General features: G+C 45.9%; 1 long non-coding RNA gene across 2 annotated transcripts in view; it reads left to right on the top strand.

Moving 5' to 3' along the window:
- The window catches only part of LOC122934722, a 42,503-nt gene that overhangs the window by 683 nt on the left and 19,225 nt on the right, over nucleotides 1-22,595 (top strand). For both annotated transcript variants that reach the window (XR_006388676.1, XR_006388677.1), the window contains exon 3: nucleotides 19,394-19,478. This is a non-coding gene — a long non-coding RNA (uncharacterized LOC122934722). The remainder of the gene's footprint in view (nucleotides 1-19,393; nucleotides 19,479-22,595) is intronic.

Raw genomic sequence — 22,595 nt, 5'->3', positions numbered from 1 at the left:
GTCTGGCACTGACTTGTGGCTGTGGCTGGTGGCACTGACAACTGGCACTGACTGGTGGCTGACACAGGTGGCAGTGTGACTGGTGGCTGTGGCTGGTGGCACTGACTGATGGCTGAGACTGCTGGCACTGTCTGGCACTGGTGTGGGCAGCATGGTTGCAAGTGGAATGTTGTGTGTTGATTGGTAACCCGCCCACGCATGCGCAGTTCAATTATCGGCACACACGCAGCCCTGAGCACGCACACAGGGCTTTTGTCACATAAGATACTGACATCTAGTGGTGTATTATCGTGTTATACTGACATCAGTTGGTATATATTATCATGTTTTACTGTCTTGTTTGCACTCTCCCTTTATGAATATTTATCAGGTTATTTTCGTCGGGCTGTAGCACCAGTGGTGTACCTAGGGTGTCTGGCACCTGGGGCAGGTCCTTTCTCTGGCACCCCCCTACTTAAAAAAAAAATTGTACCCCCTCACGGTAGTTTTGTACAGATGTGTGCCTCCTCACAGTAGTTATGCCCTCTCTGTGCCCCTTTCACAGTTGTAATGCCCTCTTTGTGCCCACTTAATAGTAGTAATGCCCACTGTGCTGGTTATGCCCTCTGTGCCCCTTCCATAGTAGAAATCTCCATAGTGCCCCTTCACAGTAATAATTCCCACTTCATTGTAGTAATTCTCTCTGGCTCTATGCCCCCTCCACAGTGATAAAGTCCTCTGTTGCCCCCTCCACAGTGATAAAGTCCTCTGTTGCCGCCTCCACAGTGATAAAGTCCTCTGTTGCCGCCTCCACAGTGATAAAGTCCTCTGTTGTCCCCTCCACACTGATAAAGTCCTCTGTTGCCCCCTCCACACTGATAAAGTCTTCTGTGCCCCTTCTGTATAATAAAAAAAACACACTAACTCACCTTGTCCCGTTCCTGTAGCTCACATACCTTTCTTCCCTGCAGACACAGATCGCTCTGCAGCACCGTGTTGGCCGGGGCTTATGCAGATTTCCCGACAGCAGGCTCCGCCTACACACTTGCTGGCAGCACGATCCGTGCCTGCAGGCTGAATGGTGGAGCGGGGAGAAGTCTTCCTGCTTCACCATTCAGAGCACCGCAGGCTTGAAGGAGGGGAGGAGCACGGGGAGCTGAGCGGTGAGTGACGGGACATCAGCTCCCTGCACTTTCCCCCCCCCCCCCCCAATGTGGGTGCGGTGCGGGCTGTGTGTGGTGTGCCGTGTGTTGATTGGCCGGTGCGCCGCGCATGCGCACTTCAATAATCGGCACACACGGACACCAGCCCTGAGCAAGCACACAGGGCTTTTATTAGTATAGATTTATATTATAACTGTAATACTCTACATGAACACCAAAATCCACTTTCCCATATATAGTAAGAAAAACTAGAGATGTCGCGAACATAAAATTTTCCATTCGCGAACGGCGAACGCGAATTTCCGCAAATGTTCGCGAACGGGCGAACCGCCATTGACTTCAATAGGCAGGTGAATTTTAAAACCTACAGGGACTCTTTCTGGCCACAATAGTGAATAAAAAGTTGTTTCAAGGGGACTTTCCCATGGAAAATTACGTAGTTGACGCAGAGTCTGGTTTTAATCCATAAAGGGCATAAATCACCTAACATTCCTTGTATGGAATAACGTGCTTTAAAACATCAGGTATGACGTTGTATCGATCAGGTAGTGTAAGGGTTACGCCCGCTTCACAGTGACAGACCAAATTATGACAGACCAAACTCCCCGTTTAACGCACCGCAAACAACCGCAAACAGTCCATTTGCACAACCGCAAACTCCCCATTTGCACAAGGTTGGATACCAAGCTAGCCATGTCCTGTTCCTTGTCCTCACTGACGTCATTGAAGGTCTCTTCCTCTACCCAGCCGCATACAACACCAAGGGTCCCCGAAAGGTGACAACAAGCCCCCTGGGACGCCTGCTGTGGTTGGTCTTCCACCTCCTCAAAGCCACCTTCCTCCTCTGACTCCTCTTCTTCAAACTCCTCTCTCTGCGTTGCCGCAGGTCCAGCAATCGACAACGACAAGGCAGCTTCTGGTGGTGATGGTGACCACAACTCTTCCTCTTCATGCTCATCTACGGCCTGATCCAGCACTCTTCGCAGGGCACGCTCCAGAATTTTTTTTAGGAACCGGGAGATGGAAAAAGATGCTTGGTCGGTCCTCTTACTTCCAATTTGGGGCACTGCGCGTACGCCTTGCAATGTACTGTGCTACCAGATATGAGTGGTATGTTAAGTAGTACTATTCCTATCAGTTTAATCCCTGTTACGTCCCCTATCAGGGGACGTGTATAGAATAGATTTTAGGAACCGGAAGATAGAAAAAGATGCTTGGACGGTCCTCTTACTTCCAATTTGGGGCACTGTGCGTGCGCCATGCAATGTACTGTGCAATCCCAATATGAGTGGTATGTTAAGTAGTACTATTCCTATCAGTTTAATCCCTGTTACGTCCCCTATCAGGGGCCGGTCTATGGAATAGATCTTAGGAACCGGGAGATGGAAAAAGATGCTTGGTTGGTCCTCCTACTTCCAATTTGTGGCACTGCGCGTGCGCCGTGCAATGTACTGGGCCACCAGATAGGAATAGTACTACTTAACACACCACTCCTATCAGTTTAATCCCTGTTACGTCCCCTATCAGGGGACGTGTATCAAATAGATTTTAGACAACGGCAAAGAGATGTCAATAGTTGACACACTCATGACATAAATTTTATTCCTCTATGCGTCAATCTTGGTGTAGTGATGACTGTGCTCGTGCGCACACGTTTGGGAGATTGCAGGCGATGGGGTTTTTTCAAAGCCTATGGTTGTGCTGAGGTAGTTCAGTGACAGTTAAGTGACCCAGAAAACAATTATTCTGCAATGTGGGCCCATTGTTGGCCTAGTAGGCTTTAATGATCACCTTAGATGATCACAAAGAAAATTAATGTTTTTTCTACGCAAAATTATCCAGCCGATCGCTTTTGGTCTGTTCACAATGAAGCAACGACCTTATCATCTGGGGTGTGCCAACATTGCCATTGCCAACACACTCAGAGGTGATCGCTTCATTGTGATACACAAGCCCCTTCACCACAACAAGGTAACGATCACAAAGGGGAATTGACACATGTATGTGCCTTTTTTTTTGTTTTGTTTTTGCAGCCACAGTGCAGCACCAGAGGCCAGAAAAATTAGGCATGTACACATGCCTGAAAAATTAGGTGCTGTAGCAGCAGACGGAAAAATGGATGTTTTCCAGGCAGAAAGTGCACTAAAACATTGCGGCTTGAACCCTAGTTGGTGGCGGAGAAGTCACGCAAGTCATCCGGCATGCAGAGATAAAATACAGCAGCGTGTGGACAATTTTTAGCCCAAGGCATTTCATCTCACCGGGCCTTTTTTAGTCAAATGTATAGGCCACTGTCAGTCCCTTTGGGATCCATGCCTCATTCATCTTAATAAAGGTGAGGTAATCTAGACTTTTTGGACCTAGACGACTTCTCTTCTCAGTGACAATACCTCCTGCTGCACTGAAGGTCCTTTCTGACAGGACACTTGAAGCGGGGCAGGCCAGAAGTTCTATCGCAAATTGGGATAGCTCAGGACACAGGTCAAGCCTGCACACCCAGTAGTCAAGGGGTTCATCGCTTTTCAGAGTGTCGATATCTGCAGTTAAGACGAGGTAGTCTGCTACCTGTCAGTCGAGTCTTTCTCTGAGGGTGGACCCTGAAGGGCTGTGGCGATGCGTAGGACTTAAAAAGCTCTGCATGTCCTCCATCAACAACACGTCTGTAAAGCATCCTGTCCTTGCCGGCGTGGTAGGAGGAGGATTACTTTCACCTCTTCCCCTGTTAGATTCCTGTTGTGCTGTGACATCACCCTTATACGCTGTGTAAAGCATACTTTTTAACTTGTTTTGGAACTGCTGCATCCTTTCCGACTTCCGGTAATTCAGTAACATTTCAGGCACTTTCTGCTTACACAGGGGGTCTAGTTGCGTGGTCACCCAGTACAGGTCGTTCTCCTTCAGCCTTTTTATACGAGGGTCCCTCAACAGGAACGACAGCATGAAAGACCCCATTTCCACAAGGTTGGATGCCGAGCTACTCATGTCCCGTTCCTTGTCCTCACTGATCTCACTGAAGGTCTGTTCTTCCCCCAGGCCACGTACAACACCACGGGTACCAGATAGGTGACAACGAGTACCCTGGGATGCCTGCTGTGGTTGGTCTTCCTCCTCCTCAAAGCCACATTCCTCCTCTGACTCCTCTTCCTCAGACTCCTCTTCCAGCGTTGCCACAGGTCCAGCAAGCGATGCTGATAAGGCTGTTTCTGGTGGTGATGGTGACTACAACTCTTCCTCGTCACGCTCATCTACAGCCTGATCCAGCACTCTTCGCAGGGCACGCTTCAGGAAGAAAACAAATGGGATGATGTCGCTGATGGTGCCTTCGGTGCGACTGACTAGGTTTGTCACCTCCTCAAAATGACGCATGAGCCTACAGGTATTGCGCATGAGCGTCCAGTAACGTGGCAAAAAAAATACCCAGCTCCGCAGAGGCTGTCCTAGCACCCGGTCATACAAATACTCGTTGACGGATTTTTTTTGTTGGAGCAGGTGGTCGAACATTAGGAATGTTGAATTCCAACGTGTCGGGCTGTCGCAAATCAAGCGCCTCACTGGCATGTTGTTTCGCCGCTGAATATCTGAAAAGTGCGCCATGGCCGTGTAGGAACGCCTGAAATGACCACACACCTTCCTGGCCTGCTTGAGGACGTCCTGTAAGCCTGGGTACTTATGCACAAAGCGTTGTACGATCAGATTCAACACATGTGCAATGCACGGCACATGTGTCAACTTGCCCAAATTCAATGCCGCCAACAAATTGCTTCCGTTGTCACACACCACTTTGCCGATCTCCAGTTGGTGCAGAGTCATCCACTGATCGACCTGTGCGTTCAGGGCGGACAGGAGTGCTGGTCCGGTGTGACTCTCTGCTTTCAGGCAAGTCAACCCCAAGACGACGTGACACTGTCGTATCTGGGATGTGGAATAGCCCCTGGGGAGCTGTGGGGGTGCAGTTGATGTGGAGCAAGACGCAGCAGCAGAAGAGGACTCAGCCTAGGAGGTTAGCGAAGAGGATAGAGTAGGAGGAGTAGAGGAGGTGGCAGCAGGCCTGCCTGCAAGTCGTGGCGGTGTCACCAACTCCTCTGCAGAGCCACGCATTCCATGCATGGCAGCCATCAGCAGGTTGACCCAATGCGCAGTGTACGTGATATACCTGCCCTGACCGTGCTTTGCAGACCAGGTATCAGTAGTCAGATGGACCCTTGCCCCAACACTGTGTGCCAGACATGCCATGACTTCCTTTTCCACAATAGAGTACAGGTTGGGGATTGCCTTTTGTGAAAAGAAATTTCGGCCAGGTACCTTCCACTGCGGTGTCCCAATAGCTACAAATTTTTTGAAGGCCTCAGACTCCACCAGCTTGTATAGTAAAAGCTGGCGGGCTAAGAGTTCCGACAAGCCAGCTGTCAGACGCCGGGCAAGGGGGTGACTCTGTGACATTGGCTTCTTATGCTCAAACATTTTCTTGACAGACACCTGACTGTGGGCAGATGAGCAGGAACTGCTCAAGGCGAGAGGCGGAGTGGTGGATGGCTGAGAGGGGGCAAGGAGGACAGCAGTGGTTGACGTGGCTGAAGATGCTGGACCAGGAGGAGGATGGTGGCTTTGAGTTTGTGTGCTGCTTGTACTCGTCATCATGTGTTGATCCCATAGGCGTTTGTGATGTGAGATCATGTGCCTTCGCAAAGCAGTTGTACCTAGGTGGATGTTGGACTTCCCACGACTCAGTTTCTTTTGGCACAGGTTGCAAATGGCATCGTTGTTATCAGAGGCAGACACACAAAACAAATGCCACACTGCTGAGCTTTGTAATGATGGCATTCTGGTGGTGGCAACAGCATGTGTTGATTGGCGTGCTGTCTGGCTGACCCCGGATGCCGATACATGCTGTCTGACTGTGCCACTAGCTCCTTGCGACGACCTCCCCCTGCTTCCAACTCGTCTCCTCCTCCTCCTCTCTGTCTCCCCATCTGAACTTTCCCCCTGTTGGTCTTCTCTTCGAAGGCACCCACGTGACATCAACGGACACATCATCATCATCAACCGCTTCACTTGTATCTGACAACTCAGCAAAGGAAGCAGCAGCGGGTACAACATCATCATCATTGCACTGTACGTCCATGTGTGTAATACTGCCTGACTTATCCCTGTTATCTACATCCTCTGGCAATAATGGTTGCGCATCACTCATTTCTTCCAACTAGCACAAGTGAAGTAGCTGTTGTGCTAGTGTTGGTGGTGGCGGCAGGCGGGCGAGTGGTAACTTGAGAGGTGCCCGAAGCTGAGCTGGAGGAGGATGGTGCGTCAAGGTTCCGAGCGGAAGCTGCAGAAGATTGGGTGTCCTGTGTTAGCCAGTCAACTATGTCCTCATAACTTTTTGATTTCAGGGTACGTGGCCTCTGAACACTGGGCATTATTCTAGGGCCAAAGGAAATCACAGCACCACGACGGCCCCTGCGGGGTGGCCTGCCTCTGCCTGTCATTTTTTTTAGATTAGTTGTACTATGCGTGTAAGCTACTGTGACACTAGATATGAGTGGTGGCACTGTGCACTGGCAGTAGTTGGCACAGTACATGCTGTAGACCTGACACACACGCTTGCAGGCAACTAACTGCAATTATATTACAGTCCAATTTATTTATTTATTTTTTATGTAATCTACTATGACACCAGATATGAGGGGCACTGTGCACTGGCAGTAGTTGCCACAGTACACGCTGATGCTGTAGGCCTTAAACACACACTTGCAGGCAACTAACTGCAATTATATTACAGTCAAAATTGTTGTTGTTTTTTTAAATGTAATCTACTGTGACACCAGATATGAGTGGCACTGGTGGCACTGTGCACTGGCAGTAGTTGGCACAGTACACGCTGTAGGCCTGACACACACAATGCAAGCTACTGTGACACCAGATATGAGTGGTGGCACTGGGGAAGTGGGCACAGTATACGCTGTGGGCCTGACACACACGCTGGCAGGCAACTGCAATTAGATTACAGAGGGAAAAAAATAAAGCAGACTGATGTACTAGGCCTAAAAAGGGCTTTTTGGAGTGCTGTCCTTACAGCAGATCAGATGAGTCTTTCAGGACTGGAGTGGACACTGAATACACTAGCCTAGCTATCGATTTCCCTATTAAATTAGCAGCAGCTGCACTGTCCCTCCTCTCACTAAGACTGCAGCTTCCGAATGAATCTAAGATGGATGCTGTCCTTGCTTTTTGATAGGAGGTGGGAGGGTCTGGGAGGGAGGGTATGCTGCTGATTGGCTGGAATGTGTCTGCTGACTGTGATGTACAGGGTCAAAGTTTGCTCAATGATGACAAATAGGGGGTGGACCGAACATCGCATATGTTCGCACGCCGCGGCGAACAAGCAATGTTCCCCGGGAACTGTTCGCCGGCGAATAGTTCGGGACATCTCTAATAATAACCCATACACAAAATAGGAGACACAACCAATGAAGGTATATAATGTTAAATATTGTAATGAAATCACATCAACAAAACATAAACACGATTGAATAATTAATTTTATTAACATAAAAATCTGAACATGATCGGCAAGACACAAACAAGTAAAAAATATTTTAAAAAAAATATATGAAGGTGGTCTGAAAACAGGATACAAGAGTAAACAAACTGGTAGTACAATAAAAAAATAAAAAAAAGCCATTAACGTATACCTTACAGGGCGGCAATGACAGATTCTCTTGCAGACCACAGGTTTAAAGTCCAAACGTTGCTTTATTTATAACACTCCGGCAATACAGGCACCCCAGTTATAACTCACTGGGTAAGGTGAAGGTTCAGCACCACAAAAACATAAACCAAACCAAAATAAACGCCTGCCTGTCTGGGCCCTGGCTAATACAGTGAAGTTCCTAACTCACCTATTGAACACCGTTCACACAGAGAATTTGGCTTCTCTAGCCAGCAGGGCAGCCAGCTTCCCAGACTTTCTCCAGGCATTACTCTCCCCAGACTCACAGCCTGGACTGTGCTTTATTTCCCCTTGATGATCCCAGCTGGCTTCAGCTGGGATCCCTCAGGCTAGGGGAAAACCTGTCCCGGAATAGGGTGGACTGGGGAGGTCCCTCTACCAATCCTACCTTCTCCCAGTCCAATAAAATCCAGCCCATAAACTTAACAAAACTGTCTCAGCAACCTACACATTGCTGAGACCATTTTAACCTTCTGGATTTTATTTACCTCACCCAGTTGAGTAAGCTGGGTGGGATATACACCCCTTCCAGGACTCTACCATACACTTTTCTGTTCACCTTACCACAATAAAGAGAGGCTTAGTATACACATGGTTCCGAAAGGAGCCTATGACCCCTCTATAATAGTTAACCTAACATAATTAGCAGTTCACATTTAGCATACCAACCAGCAGTAAAAAGTCCTGTGTTACAGCAGGCCGCCACCACGCCCTGAAGCACATTTCACAGTCAGCTTTTTCAAGGGTTCATTTCAAGGGAAAAAGCTGACCGTGAAACGTGCGTTGGGGTATGGTGGTGGCCTGTGCTTTGTTTGTAATTGTACTACCAGTTTGTTTACTCTTGTGTCATGTTTCTCGTATCTTATATCCAATTTTCAGACCACCATCATAGAGTTGTTTTTAATATTTTTAACATGTGTCTTGCCAATCATGTTCAGATTTTGATGTTAATAAAATTAATTATTTAATCATGTTTGCGCTTTGTTGATGTAATTTCATTACAATATTTAACCTTATATACTCATTGGTTGTGTTTAATGTTCTATAGCCCCCATGTGGACCTTTTTGCAATTAAAATACAAAAGGAGCCATGTCAGATCCTGGATTCATCACTAAAGACAATACAGTTCCAGTCCTTGGCAGCTACGGTTTCCCATTCACGACACCGCAGCATATGAAGGTGACGGCAGTCCCTGCTGCACACACCAAGCCAAGTCGATACAGTGGCAAAAAAATCTACATTATTGGGCTGTAAAATGGCAAATTAATCAAATTAATTTATTAATCACCAAGTCCTAATTCACTATGGGGGGGGGGTCTGTCAGGTTTCCGTCATGTTTCCTGGCATGTTGCATGCTGTGCTTTTGGGGATTTTTTAATGGCATCTGGGACAGAAGCTCCTAAAGGGCTTCTGTCACTTCACTAAACCGTTTTTTTTGGTTTTTTTTGTTTGCTTATAATCCCTATACTGCGATTTATTCCTACATAATCTAATTCATTATTTTGGTCCAGTAGATTGTGTTAAAAACATGCTTTTAAAATATGCAAATTACCTTGCTACCAGCAAGTAGGGCGGCTACTTGCTGGTAGCAGCCGCATCCTCCGATCCTAAAGACGCCCCCTCCGCATGTTGATCGACAGGACCAGGCCACTTTTTACACTTCTGCACTACACTACTTTCACCGTTTATCGCTCGGTCATGCAACTTACCGCCCAAATGAATTTTACCTCCTTTTCTTCTCACTAATAGAGCTTTCATTGGGTGGTAGTTCATTGCTGCTGACATTTTTACTTTTTTTTGTTATTAATCGAAATTTAACAATTTTTTTGCCAAAAAATTACATTTTTCACTTTCAGCTGTAAAATTTTGCAAAAAAAAACAACATCCATATATAAATTTGTCGCTAAATTTATTGTTCTACATGTCTTTGATAAAAAAAAAATGTTTGGGTAAAAAGAAATGGTTTGGGTAAAAGTTATAGCATTTACAAACTATGGTACAAAAATGTGAATTTCCGCTTTTTGAAGCAGCTCTGACTTTCTGAGCACCTGTCATGTTTCCTGAGGTTCTACAATGCCCAGACAGTAGAAAAACCTCACAAATGACCCCATTTCGGAAAGTAGACACCCTAAGGTAATCGCTGATGGGCATAGTGAGTTCATAGAACTTTTTATTTTTTTTCACAAGTTAGTGGAAAATGATGATATTTTTTTTTTTTCTTACAAAGTCTCATATTCCACTAACTTGTGACAAAAAATAAAAACTTCCATGAACTCACTATGCCCATCACAAAATACCTTGGGTGTCTTCTTTCCAAAATGGGGTCACTTGTGGCGTAGTTATACTGCCCTGGCAATTTAGGGGCCCTAATGTGTGAGAAGTAGTTTGCAATCAAAATCTGTAAAAAATGACCGGTGAAATCCGAAAGGTGCACTTTGGAATGTGGGTCCCTTTGCCCACCTAGGCTGCAAAAAAGTGTCACACATCTGGTATCGCCGTACTCAGGAGAAGTTGGGGAATGTGTTTTGGGGTGTCATTTTACATATACCCATGCTGGGTGAGAGAAATATCTTGGCAAAAGACAACTTTTCCCATTTTTTTACACAAAGTTGGCATTTGACCAAGATATTTATCTCACCCAGCATGGGTATATGTAAAATGACACCCCAAAACACATTGCCCAACTTCTCCCGAGTACGGCGATATCAGATGTGTGACACTTTTTTGCAGCCTAGATGCGCAAAGCGGCCCAAATTCCTTTTAGGAGGGCATTTTTTAGACATTTGGATCCCAGACTTCTTCTCACGCTTTCGGGCCCCTAAAAAGCCAGGGCAGTATAAATACCCCACATGTGACCCCATTTTGGAAAGAAGACACCCCAAGGTATTCAATGAGGGGCATGGCGAGTTCATAGAATTTTTTTCTTTTGGCACAAGTTAGCGGAAATTTTTTTTGGGGGGGTATTTTCTCACAAAGTCTCCCTTTCCGCTAACTTGGGACAAAAATTTCAATCTTTCATGGACTCAATATGCCCCTCACGGAATACCTTGGGGTGTCTTCTTTCCGAAATGGGGTCACATGTGGGGTATTTTTACTGCCCTGGCATTTTAGGGGCCCTAAAGCGTGAGAAGAAGTCTGGAATATAAATGTCAAAAAAAATTTACGCATTTGGATGCCGTGAGGGGTATGGTGAGTTCATGTGAGATTTTATTTTTTGACACAAGTTAGTGGAATATGAGACTTAGTAAGAAAAAACAAAAACAAAAAAAAAATTGCCGCTAACTTGGGCCAAAAAAAATGTCTGAATGGAGCCTTACAGGGGGGGTGATCAATGACAGGGGGGTGATCAGGGAGTCTATATGGGGTGATCACCCCCCTGTCATTGATCACCCCCCTGTAAGGCTCCATTCAGACGTCCGTATGATTTTTACGGATCCACGGATACATGGATCGGATCCGCAAAACGCATACGGACGTCTGAATGGAGCCTTACAGGGGGGTGATCAATGACGGGGGGTGATCAATGACAGGGGGTGATCAATGACAGGGTGTGATCAGGGAGTGTATATGAGGTGATCACCCCCCTGTCATTGATCACCCCCCTGTAAGGCTGCATTCAGACGTCCGTATGCGTTTTGCGGATCCGATCCATGTATCCGTGGATCCGTAAAAATCATACGGACGTCTGAATGGAGCCTGACAGGGGGGTGATCAATGACAGGGGGGTGATCAATGACAGGGGGTGATCAGGGAATCTATATGGGTGATCACCCGCCTGTCATTGATCACCCCCCTGTAAGGCTGCATTCAGACGTCCGTATGCGTTTTGCGGATCCGATCCATGTATCCGAGGATCCGTAAAAATCATACGGATGTCTGAATGGAGCCTTACAGGGGGGTGATCAATGACAGGGAAATGATCAGGAAGTCTATATGCGTGATCACCCCCTTGTCATTGATCACCCCCCTGTAAGGCTCCATTCAGACGTCCGTATGTGTTTTCCATGTATCCGTAAAAATCATACGGACATCTGAATGGAGCCTTACAGGGGGGTGATCAATGACAGGGGGGTGATCAGGGAATCTATATGGGTGATCACCCGCCTGTCATTGATCACCCCCCTGTAAGGCTCCATTCAGACGTCTGTATGTGTTTTGCGGATCCGATCCATGTATCCGTAGATCTGTAAAAATCATACGGACGTCTGAACGGAGCCTGACAGGGGGGTGATCAATGACAGGGGGGTGATCAATGACAGGGGGGTGATCAGGGAGTCTATATGGGGCACATCTGCGTTAGGCGGTCCGGAGGCGGTTAAAAGCATGTTTTTAACACAATCTACTGGACCAAAATGATTAATTAAATTATGTAGGCATAAATCGCAGTATAGGGATTATAAGTAAACAAAAAAAAAATGGTTTAGTGGGGTGACAGAAGCCCTTTAACAGAGCCAGGAGGCATAATGGTTACGACTGATCTGTCATGTGATCCATTTGACAGATTCCTTTTTCTCTAGTGGTTTATGATAGCTTGGTCAGGTTTCTGTCAAGTATCAGTTTTTCTTTTCCGGCTGCCTTACTGCAGCATACTACTGTATGCAGGGGCGGATTAAGTGCATGATAGGCCCGGGGCTGTCTACCCAACTTGGGCCCCTCCCTCCATTTTAGTTTATTTTTTTTATTTTTTTATTTTTTAAGAGGCTGCGGTGCTTCATGAGCGCCACAGTCTCTTCCTAGGCCATATGACATCTTCAGACTACAAAAAAGACCCCAAATTGGTTGCCAAATTTAAAATACATATAATTATAATAAAAAAGACATGGAGGAGAATACAGCACCACATAGCTCTTACATCCAGTGACATCGCATGTCATGTAGACCTTCTCTTTCCTCTTCTCCTCTGTTTGACCCAGACCACCATGGCAAATTCTTTCAGCCAAATCTCGTCTCTACAGTTTGTAACACAGACACGTTAGATTTCTCAATTTTTCATTCAACCCCCCCCCCCCCCCCCCCCCCCATCCTGGTGTCCTCACAGTGTCATCCTGCTGCCACTCCCAATACTGTGCCCGTTGTGCTCCCTAATGCCCCAGGTACTAAACTGCTGAAAAAATAGTGATCCTAATATCAAACTGGTGTAAAGTAGAACTGGATTTCCAAAAGAGCTGTCAAAAATGAATGGTGGAACCTGATTGGCTGCTATGGGCAACTAAGCCAGACGTTTACACCAGTTTGATAAATTACCCCAAATGATCCTATAGTGTCCACAGCAGCTATAATGTCCCCTAGAGTGCCTTGAGTAATAATACAACCCTCTATTGTGCTCCAGGCAATAATCCCTGTATAGTGTCCCCAAAAGTAATATAATTGCCTCCCCAATAGCAACACCCCCATATAGTAATTTCCACCACACTGCCCCCACATAGTAATCCCCCCATAGTAATTTTCCCCCACACAGTAATTTCCCCCAAACTGCCCCATATAGTAGTTTGCTCCCACACAGTAATTTCCCCTACATAGTAATTTGCCCCACACTGCCCCTATATACTAATTTGCCCCAAACTGCCCCCACATAGTAATTTCCACCACACTGCTGTCACGTACGGTGTACAGGAAACAAGACAAAGCAACATGCATATATGACTCACTGGATCCAAAGCTAAGGAACCAAAAGGGAGACCCCTGCACAAGACCTAGCACTTTCCCTGGCTGCTCAGCCTATGCAAAGATCCCAAAGGTGGATGGTTGCATATCCACGTACCTCGACTATATAACCCCTGAACACCCTACAATAGTGAGGGGACACGACCACCGGCTCCCTACACCAGACACAGAGGGAGTCAGGGTCACCTGGGATCCAGCAAACAGAAAATAACAGATAAATGTACAGCACTTTACTTTGTAGCAGAATGTGAAACAGGATCAGCATGCACACACACTCCAGGAAGAAGTATAAGCCGCCCAGTAAAGCATTATGGGGAGGAATTTAAAGGGAAGCAATCAGTCCAACTACATGACAGCTGAGAGAGGCTAACGAGATGAGGAACTGAATACCACAACAAAGAAAACTCAAGGAGGAGGTTGTGAAAGGCCTCTGTCAGAGCTTCTCAGCTGTCTGGTTGTGACAGTACCCCTCCCTCTACGAGTGGACTCCGGACACTCAGAACCCACCTTCTCAGGATGGGACCTATGGGAAGCCCTGATGAGACGAGAGGCCTTAATGTCCGTCACTGGGACCCACATCCTCTCCTCAGGACCATAACCCTCCCAATGAACAAGGTACGGATGAGAACCGTGGACAAGACGAGAATCCACAATCCTAGAGACCTGAAATTCAAGATTCCCATCAACCATAATCGGAGGAGGAGGCAAAGGCGAGGGTACAATGGGTTGAACATAAGGTTTCAATAAGGACTTATGAAAAACATTATGGATCTTCCAAGTCTGAGGAAGATCAAGATGGTAGGCAACAGGATTGATGACAGACAGGATTTTGTAAGGCCCAATAAACCTAGGACCCAACTTCCATGAGGGAACCTTCAATTTGATATTCTTGGTAGACAACCACACCAGATCACCAACATTCAGGTCCGGACCAAGCACACGTCTCTTATCTGCCACACGCTTATATCTCTCACTCATGCTCTTTAGATTATCCTGAATCTTTTGCCAAATAGATGACAAAGACGAGGAGAATCTGTCCTCATCAGGTAAACCAGAAGACCCCTCTCCCGAGAAAGTCCCAAACTGCGGATGAAACCCATATGCACCAAAAAATGGTGACTTATCAGAGGACTCCTGACGACGGTTATTTAAAGCAAACTCAGCAAGGGACAAAAAAGAACACCAATCCTCTTGATTCTCCGCCACAAAACAGCGCAGATATGTCTCCAGATTCTGATTGACGCGCTCTGTCTGGCTATTCGACTGCAGGTGGAAAGCAGAATAGAATGACAACCGAACCCCCAAGAGAGAACAGAAAGCCTTCCAGAATCTGGAAACAAACTGCGTGCCCCTATCAGAGACTATGTCTGAAGGAATACCGTGCAATTTGACAATGTGATCAATAAATGCCTGCGCCAGCGTCTTAGCATTGGGCAAACCAGGAAAAGGGATGAAATGCACCATTTTGCTAAAACGGTCCCCCACCACCAGAATCACAGTCTTCCCCGAGGAACGAGGCAGGTCCGTTATGAAGTCCATGGACAGATGTGTCCAAGGACGGGAAGGAATGGGTAAGGGAAGGAGAGGACCTGATGGCCGTGAATGAGGGACTTTGGCATGAGCGCAAGTCTCGCAGGCTGCCACAAAACCCTCAACCGACTTACGAAGCGCAGGCCACCAGAATCTCCGAAAGATGAGATCCAGTGTGGCTCTTGCCCCCGGGTGCCCAGCAAGGACCGTATCGTGGTGTTCCTTAAAAATCTTGTGTCTTAAAGCGAGAGGCACAAACAACCTCCCAGGAGGACAAAGATCAGGAGCCTCTGACTGGGCTGCCTGCACCTCTGCCTCCAATTCTGAAAAAAGAGCAGAGACCACCACACCTTCAGCCAAAATTTTTCTTCAAAATTCCCGCCTCCCGGAAAACAACGTGACAGGGCATCTGCCTTCACCTCTTAACTCCAGGGCGGAATGTGACAACAAAATTAAACCTAGAAAAGAACAAAGACCATCTGGCCTGTCTCGGGTTCAGACGCTTGGCTGACTCCAAGTAGGCCAGATTTTTATGGTCAGTAAATACGGTAATAGGGTGTCTGGCTCCCTCTAGCCAGTGGCGCCATTCCTCAAAAGCCAACTTGATGGCCAACAATTCCCTATCTCCCACATCGTAATTTCTCTCTGCGGAGGAGAGTTTTTTCGAGAAAAAGGCACACGGTCGCCATTTGGCAGGAGAGGAACCCTGAGACAAGACCGCCCCCACACCCACCTCAGAAGCATCAACCTCAACTATGAAGGGTAAAGAAATATCAGGTTGCACCAAGATGGGAGCGGAAGCAAAACTCTCCTTGATATTAGAAAAAGCCTTACGCGCCTCTACTGACCAAGAAGAAAAATCTACCCCCTTTCTGGTCATATCAGTGAGTGGTTTAACAATAGAGGAATAATTCAAAATAAACTTCCTGTAATAATTGGCAAAGCCCAAAAAACGCATCAGCGCCTTCTGATTCTCAGGAAGCTCCCACTCAAGCACAGCGCGGACCTTCTCGGGGTCCATGCGAAAACCAGAAGTGGAGAGAAGAAACCCCAGAAATTGAATTTCTGGAACCGCAAACACACATTTTTCCAGTTTCGCATATAATTTATTCTCCCGCAGGATGAGCAAGACCTGACGTAAATGTTCCTTATGAGTTTTGAAATCAGGAGAAAAAAATCAAAATGTCATCCAAATACACTAATACAAATTCTCCCATCAAATGATAAAAAATGCTGTTCACGAAATGCTGAAAAACGGCTGGGGCATTCATCAAACCAAAAGGCATAACCAAATTCTCTAAATGGCCCTCAGGGGTATTGAAGGCCGTCTTCCATTCGTCTCCTTCTCTGACCCTGACCAGTTTGTATGCCCCTCTTAGATCTAATTTGGAAAAGACTTTAGCCCCAACAACAGGTCCGGGATCAGAGGAAGCGGATAAGGGTCACGAATAGTGATACTGTTCAGCTCCCTGAAATCCAGACAAGGTCTTAAAGAACCATCTTTTTTCTTAAAGAAAAAAACAGCGGCAACAGGTGACTTCAAGGGTCGTATGTGTCCTTTTCACAGACTCTCAGAGATATAAGCACGCATAGCGATCCTCTCAGGTTGGGAAAGATTGTATAAACGAGATTTAGGCAGCTTGGCGCCTGGGATGAAATTAATAGGGCAATCGTACTCCCTGTGCGGGGGCAAATCCTGAACTCCACTCTCAGAGAAGACATCCGAAAATTCAGAGAGAAAAGATGGTACAGTCTTAGTAGCAACCTCAGAAACAGATGTTGTGAGGCAATTCTCTCTGCAAAAGTCACTCCAACCATTTATTTGCCTCGCTTGCCAATCAATGGTGGGGTTATGTTTAGTGAGCCAGGGTAGCCCCAACACTAGAGGAGTAGGCAAACCGCTAAGGACGAAACATGACACATCCTCAACATGAGCATCACTCACAATTAAACGGATATTGTGAACTATGCCCTTTAATGATTTCTGAGAAAGTGGAGCGGAATCAATAGCAAAAACAGGAATATCCTTTCCCAAAGTGCACACCTGGAAACATGAGTTATTGCAAATTGATTATCAATGAGATTGACAGCTGCTCCACTATCCACAAAAATCTCACAAAAAATGCTCTTGCTCTCTAGCGCCACCCTAGCAGGCAGGACAAAACGGGAACTACAAGCAAACGGAAAACCTTCAATTTCCGCCTCAACCCTGCCAATAGTAACAGACAGAACATTTTTAAAAGATTTGTTCCTGTTTGTTTCTTTATTACTCCCAGAAAACTGCCTGAATCTCCTAGAGGGACAAACATTTGCCAAATGATTTATACCTCCACAACAAAAACAAACCCTCCCATGCGAGCTGAATCTTCTATTGTCAGAAGCAATCAACCCCAGCTGCATGGGCTCCTGCTCAGAAGGGGCTGACAGCGACCGAGACCCCTGCGCACAGAATGAGACCGCTGCACTGTCCTGGGACTGAGTATGACAGGAAGGAGATATCTCTCCTCTCTCTCTAAGACGCCTGTCAATACGAACGGCCTGAGACATAGCAGAGTCCAAGGAAATAGGCCTCTCATGAAAGGCAAAAGCATCTTTCAATCCCTCTGAAAGACCATGGCAAAATTGACTTCGGAGTGCAGCATCATTCCAACCAGTATCAGCTGCCCATCTCCGAAATTCTGAGCAGTATATCTCTGCGGATTGTTTACCCTGGCATAATAGACGTAGAGCAATACAATCCGGATCATCATATATCTGACCCAGGGCTAAAAATAATTAATCCACTGAACGGAGAGGCCGTGCCCCCTCCGGCAGCAAAAAGGCCCAAGACTGAGCGTTACCCCTGAGCAGCGATATAATGATCCCCACCCTCCATTCCTCATCACCAGAGGAATGGGGAAGAAGGCGAAAATGGAGTTTGCAAGCCTCTCTAAAACGCACAAAATTCTCACTACCCCCGGAGAACGTATCCGGAAGCGAGATCTTAGGCTCAGAACAAACTCCATGAACGCAAGCTGAACCGGTCACTTGAAGCTTAGAAAAAGTCTTACGGAGATCAGCTACCTCCAATGAAAGACCCTGGAAGCGTTCAGCCAAAAGTGAAACCGGATCCATGCTTGAGACGGTTTTGGGTGGCTTATAATGTCACGGACGGTGTACAGGAAACAAGACAAAGCAACATGCATATATGACTCACTGGATCCAAAGCTAAGGAACCAAAAGGGAGACCCCTGCACAAGACCTAGCACTTTTCCTGGCTGCTCAGCCTATGCAAAGATCCCAAAGGTGGATGGTTGCATATCCACGTACCTCGACTACACCAGACACGGAGGGAGTCAGGGTCGCCTGGGATCCAGCAAACAGAAAATAACAGATAAATGTACAGCACTTAACTTTGTAGCAGAATGTGAAACAGGATCAGCATGCACACACACTCCAGGAAGAAGTATAAGCCGCCCAGTAAAGCATTATGGGGAGGAATTTAAAGGGAAGCAATCAGTCCAACTACATGACAGCTGAGAGAGGCTAACGAGATGAGGAACTGAATACCACAACAAAGAAAACTCAAGGAGGAGGTTCTGAAAGGCTTCTGTCAGAGCTTCTCAGCTGTCTGGTTGTGACAACTGCCCCCACATAGTAATTTCCCCCACACTGCCCAATATAGTAATTTGCCCCCACATAGCAATTTCCCCACACTGTCCCCACATAGTAATTTCACCCACACTGCCCCATATAGCAATTTCCCCCACACTGCCCCCACACAATAGTTTCCCCCACACTGCCCCCACATAGTAATTTGCCCCCATATAGTAGTCCCTTCCATAATAATTTGGCCCCACACAGCCATCTTATTCACCCCCCCCCATGTACTTGATGTCTCTTCACTAATATGTCCTCCTGTGTGCGTCCCCCCACATATCCCCCAAAGTAGGCACATGAAATAAATAAAAAATTAAAAGCTAAAATACTCACCTATTTCCAGGGCCAGGCGCTTGCTCGCAGAGGAAGGCGGGATGATTCAGGCGTGCACACATCACAGTTGATATTGATGTCATCACGCCCACCTGCACCGGGATTTCACTACCGCATAGGCCTCAGGCCTACTAGGCCTGAAGCCTATGGCGGTGATCTGCTGGAGTCATGCAAGGTGAATTGTATGGCTGGCTGCAAGTTCCCTGGTGATACCAACAGTTTGCTAGCAGTTTGGAAGTCGGTTGAGTTACCATGGCTAGGTCAGGTCATCCTACAACACTGTACCTTATAAAACAAATCTGGCATTTGTTAATCTATTGTAATGTGATATATTATACACAATGTTATATACCGTAGATTTAGATTACATTCCAAGTGGTGCCAGAGAGGGTTGCGATTGGCGTTCTATGGGAATAAAGACTAGAAGATCATGAAGCCCAAGGTACACATTCAATTAATCTAAGTAAACATAAGTTAATAATGAATTACAACTTGTATGAATGAAAAGGCAATCATTAACTCTCCTGTGTAGTAAAGGTGCAATAGCATCCCAAACACACATATCAAATGGCAGAGTAAACGACTCCGTCTTGTCATGGATCAAGGAGCTCCAGTAATCCTATTTAAGTAAATCATTACTGGCGAGCAGACATTTTTAGATCAGGTATGTTAGGCATTTTTTTTCTTTTTTAATTGGAAATCAATTAACAATTCAATTGATTTATTTTTATCTATTCAATCAAATTGAGAAATCGCAAAGGTACATTAATTCTGTGCTTCCCTTCTATTACAAAGCTGTATGTCTGCAGCCACCGCTAGGGGATTCTCAGTGCATAGGCATTTATGCAGTTACAATTAACTGAATTAGAAGCTGTAATAATCTGTTAATAATGCGGTATTCCAACATGATAATGACCTCAAACACACCTCCAAGATGACCACTGCCTTGCTAAAGAAACTCAGAGCAAAGATGCTGGACTAGCCAAGCATGTCTCCAGACCTATACCCTATTGAGCATCTGTGGGGCATTCTCAGATGGAAGGTGGAGGAGCGCAAGGTCTCTAATATCCACCAGCTCCATGATGTCGTCATGGAGGAGTGGAAGAGGATTTCAGTGGCAACCTGTGAAGCTCTAGTGAATTCCATGCCCAAGAGAGTTAAGGCAGTGCTGGAAAATAATGATGGGCATGCAAAATATTGACGCTTTGGGTACAATTTGGCAATTTTCACTTAGGGGTGTATTCACTTTTGTTGCCAGCAGTTTAGACATTAATTGCTTTTTGTTAAATTATTTTGAGGGCATACTGTTATACAAGCTGTACACTGACTACTTTACATTGTATCAAAGTGTCATATCTTCAGGGTTGTCCCATGAAAAAATATAATAAAATATTTACAAAAATGTGAGGGGTGTGCTCAGGTTTGTGAGATAATGTATCTATACTACTCAAAAAAAGTTAGGGATATTTGATTTTCAGGTGAAATTTAGGGAAAATGTAAAATGTTCACACCACTGTGATATATCATGAAAGTAGGGCATTTAAATAGAAGCATGCAATAATGATTTCCTCATCTCAAACAATTTATTGAAACAAAAGCCAATAACAGTGATGGGTATACCCCCACAAAAATTGTCAATGTCTCAATAACTTGTCATGTGACGTTGAGCATCAATTACAGCTTGACAACGACGTCTCATGCTGTTCACAAGTCGACTTATTGTCTACTGAGACATGGCATCCCACTCTTCTTGGCGGCCCTCAGGTCATTGAGGTTCTGGAGTACAGAGTTACAAGCCTCTACACAGCAACTCAGCTGATCCCATAGGTTTTCAATGGGATTCAGGTCTGGAGAAAGTGCAGGCCACTACATTTGAGGTTCCCCAGTCATTACTATGTACATACTGTACACTGTGTAACATTAAGAAAAAATTATCGTTATTCTTCAACTATTTATCTTTGGCTACCTGCCAGATACTTGTAGCTTTATTCTTTGGTCTATGTCATACATTCTCTGCAGTACTGAAATCATGAACCATGAACTGTATGAAGGTTGTCAAAAAAAAAATTGAGTGTCTGCAATTTGTTAAGAGTTCCTGTCTAGGGTCTGAATTTATTTAGGGTTCTAGTCTAGAGTATTCGTTTAGCGATCTGGTCTGGATCAGAATTCATTTTGGGGTGTGATCTTGGCTTTTAATTTATTGTCTTTTGCTATAAAGGCTCCAAATGACTGCAGAAGTGAGGGGCAATGATGACTAGGTGGGAAACTCCTCAGGAATCAGAAGCCATCAGAACATTTACAAAGAGAATATTAATTGTGGATGGAACTGTACTGTAATTACTTAAATCCGCCAAGTGCAGGTGTCATATGGTATCGTGCAATACCTTACCACAGTCTCTATTTGCCTAATCACGTCCTTTATTTTGATAACACCCAAAAAATATTACCTGAACCAAATACCTTTGCCGCTGTAATGTCAGCGTCTGGTGTTATCTCTATGCCTTCAACCTCAGACCCTAGATTCCCTTTCTGTGGGGGGCTACACCCCTGTATCCATCTCCTGAAAAGCGGATCATTTCACGCCACACAGACTGGGATATGTTGAATCAAGAAGAAATTAAAGGGGTTGTCTCACCTCATCAAGTTATATTTATTATCTTTATAACATTTATATAAGTAACTTACTAATGTAAATGAATTAGCAGTAATGGCTCTGGTCCCCACTATCTTCTTTCTTTTTCTTCTTTATAGACTGCTCTTCTGTAGGGGTTACGGCCACCGCTGCAATGCAGCAGCAGCCGCAATTGTGTACAGCAAGAAAAAAGCCAGCCTTTGTGGTAGCCGGGAATTGATGGAGCGAGCACGCACGGGAACGCAAGCATGCGCATTAGCTCCCATTCCCGCCCACCTCTCGATCTCCACTGTCATTTCCTATAAGGAACAGATCGCAGCAACCTCTTATCATTGGTTGTCACAATCTGTGCAAAGTCTGCTCCACTGAGACCGCTAGCGGCTTCAGGAGTGTGCACGTAAAGGCAAGAGTCGGAATTATTTTATACTAGCACTGCTTGCCTGCTGCATCACTCACAGCAGAGGCACCTCCCCCACTGCAGCTCAGGAAGTGCCCTGGGAGCCGTGCACTGAGGACTAAAATGAGGAGGTGATACAACCCCATTATGGAAGGATAGCAGCACAATGGAATTTGGAATTTTGGAAGTGAGATCCAGGACTGACAAGTTACTTTGTCTGATTGTCCTAAATACAAATGGCAAGCTGCTAAGTGTATTTTGTTAACCCTAGGGGCAGTGGCGTAATTGAGGCCCCCCCCCCCCCCACACACACTATAGGTTTGAATGTGTCGTAAAGACAAAAACTCACTGAAAAAAGTGGCCTAAACAGGTGGAAATGCTCCAAACCCAGACACTGTAGCGTGTCTATAACTGGGGGAGCAATTCCTCCGCATGCGGTCCGCAGACAACGGCAATTCCCCAGCAAAAAATGCGTACAATGGAGGATGCCGGGGCGGACCGCATGCGCCACATGAACATCTTACACAAAG

Source organism: Bufo gargarizans, chromosome 4 (genome assembly GCF_014858855.1).
Source record: "Bufo gargarizans isolate SCDJY-AF-19 chromosome 4, ASM1485885v1, whole genome shotgun sequence".
NCBI classification, from domain to species: Eukaryota; Metazoa; Chordata; class Amphibia; order Anura; family Bufonidae; genus Bufo; species Bufo gargarizans.
This window is presented reverse-complemented; position numbering and strand designations above follow the sequence as displayed.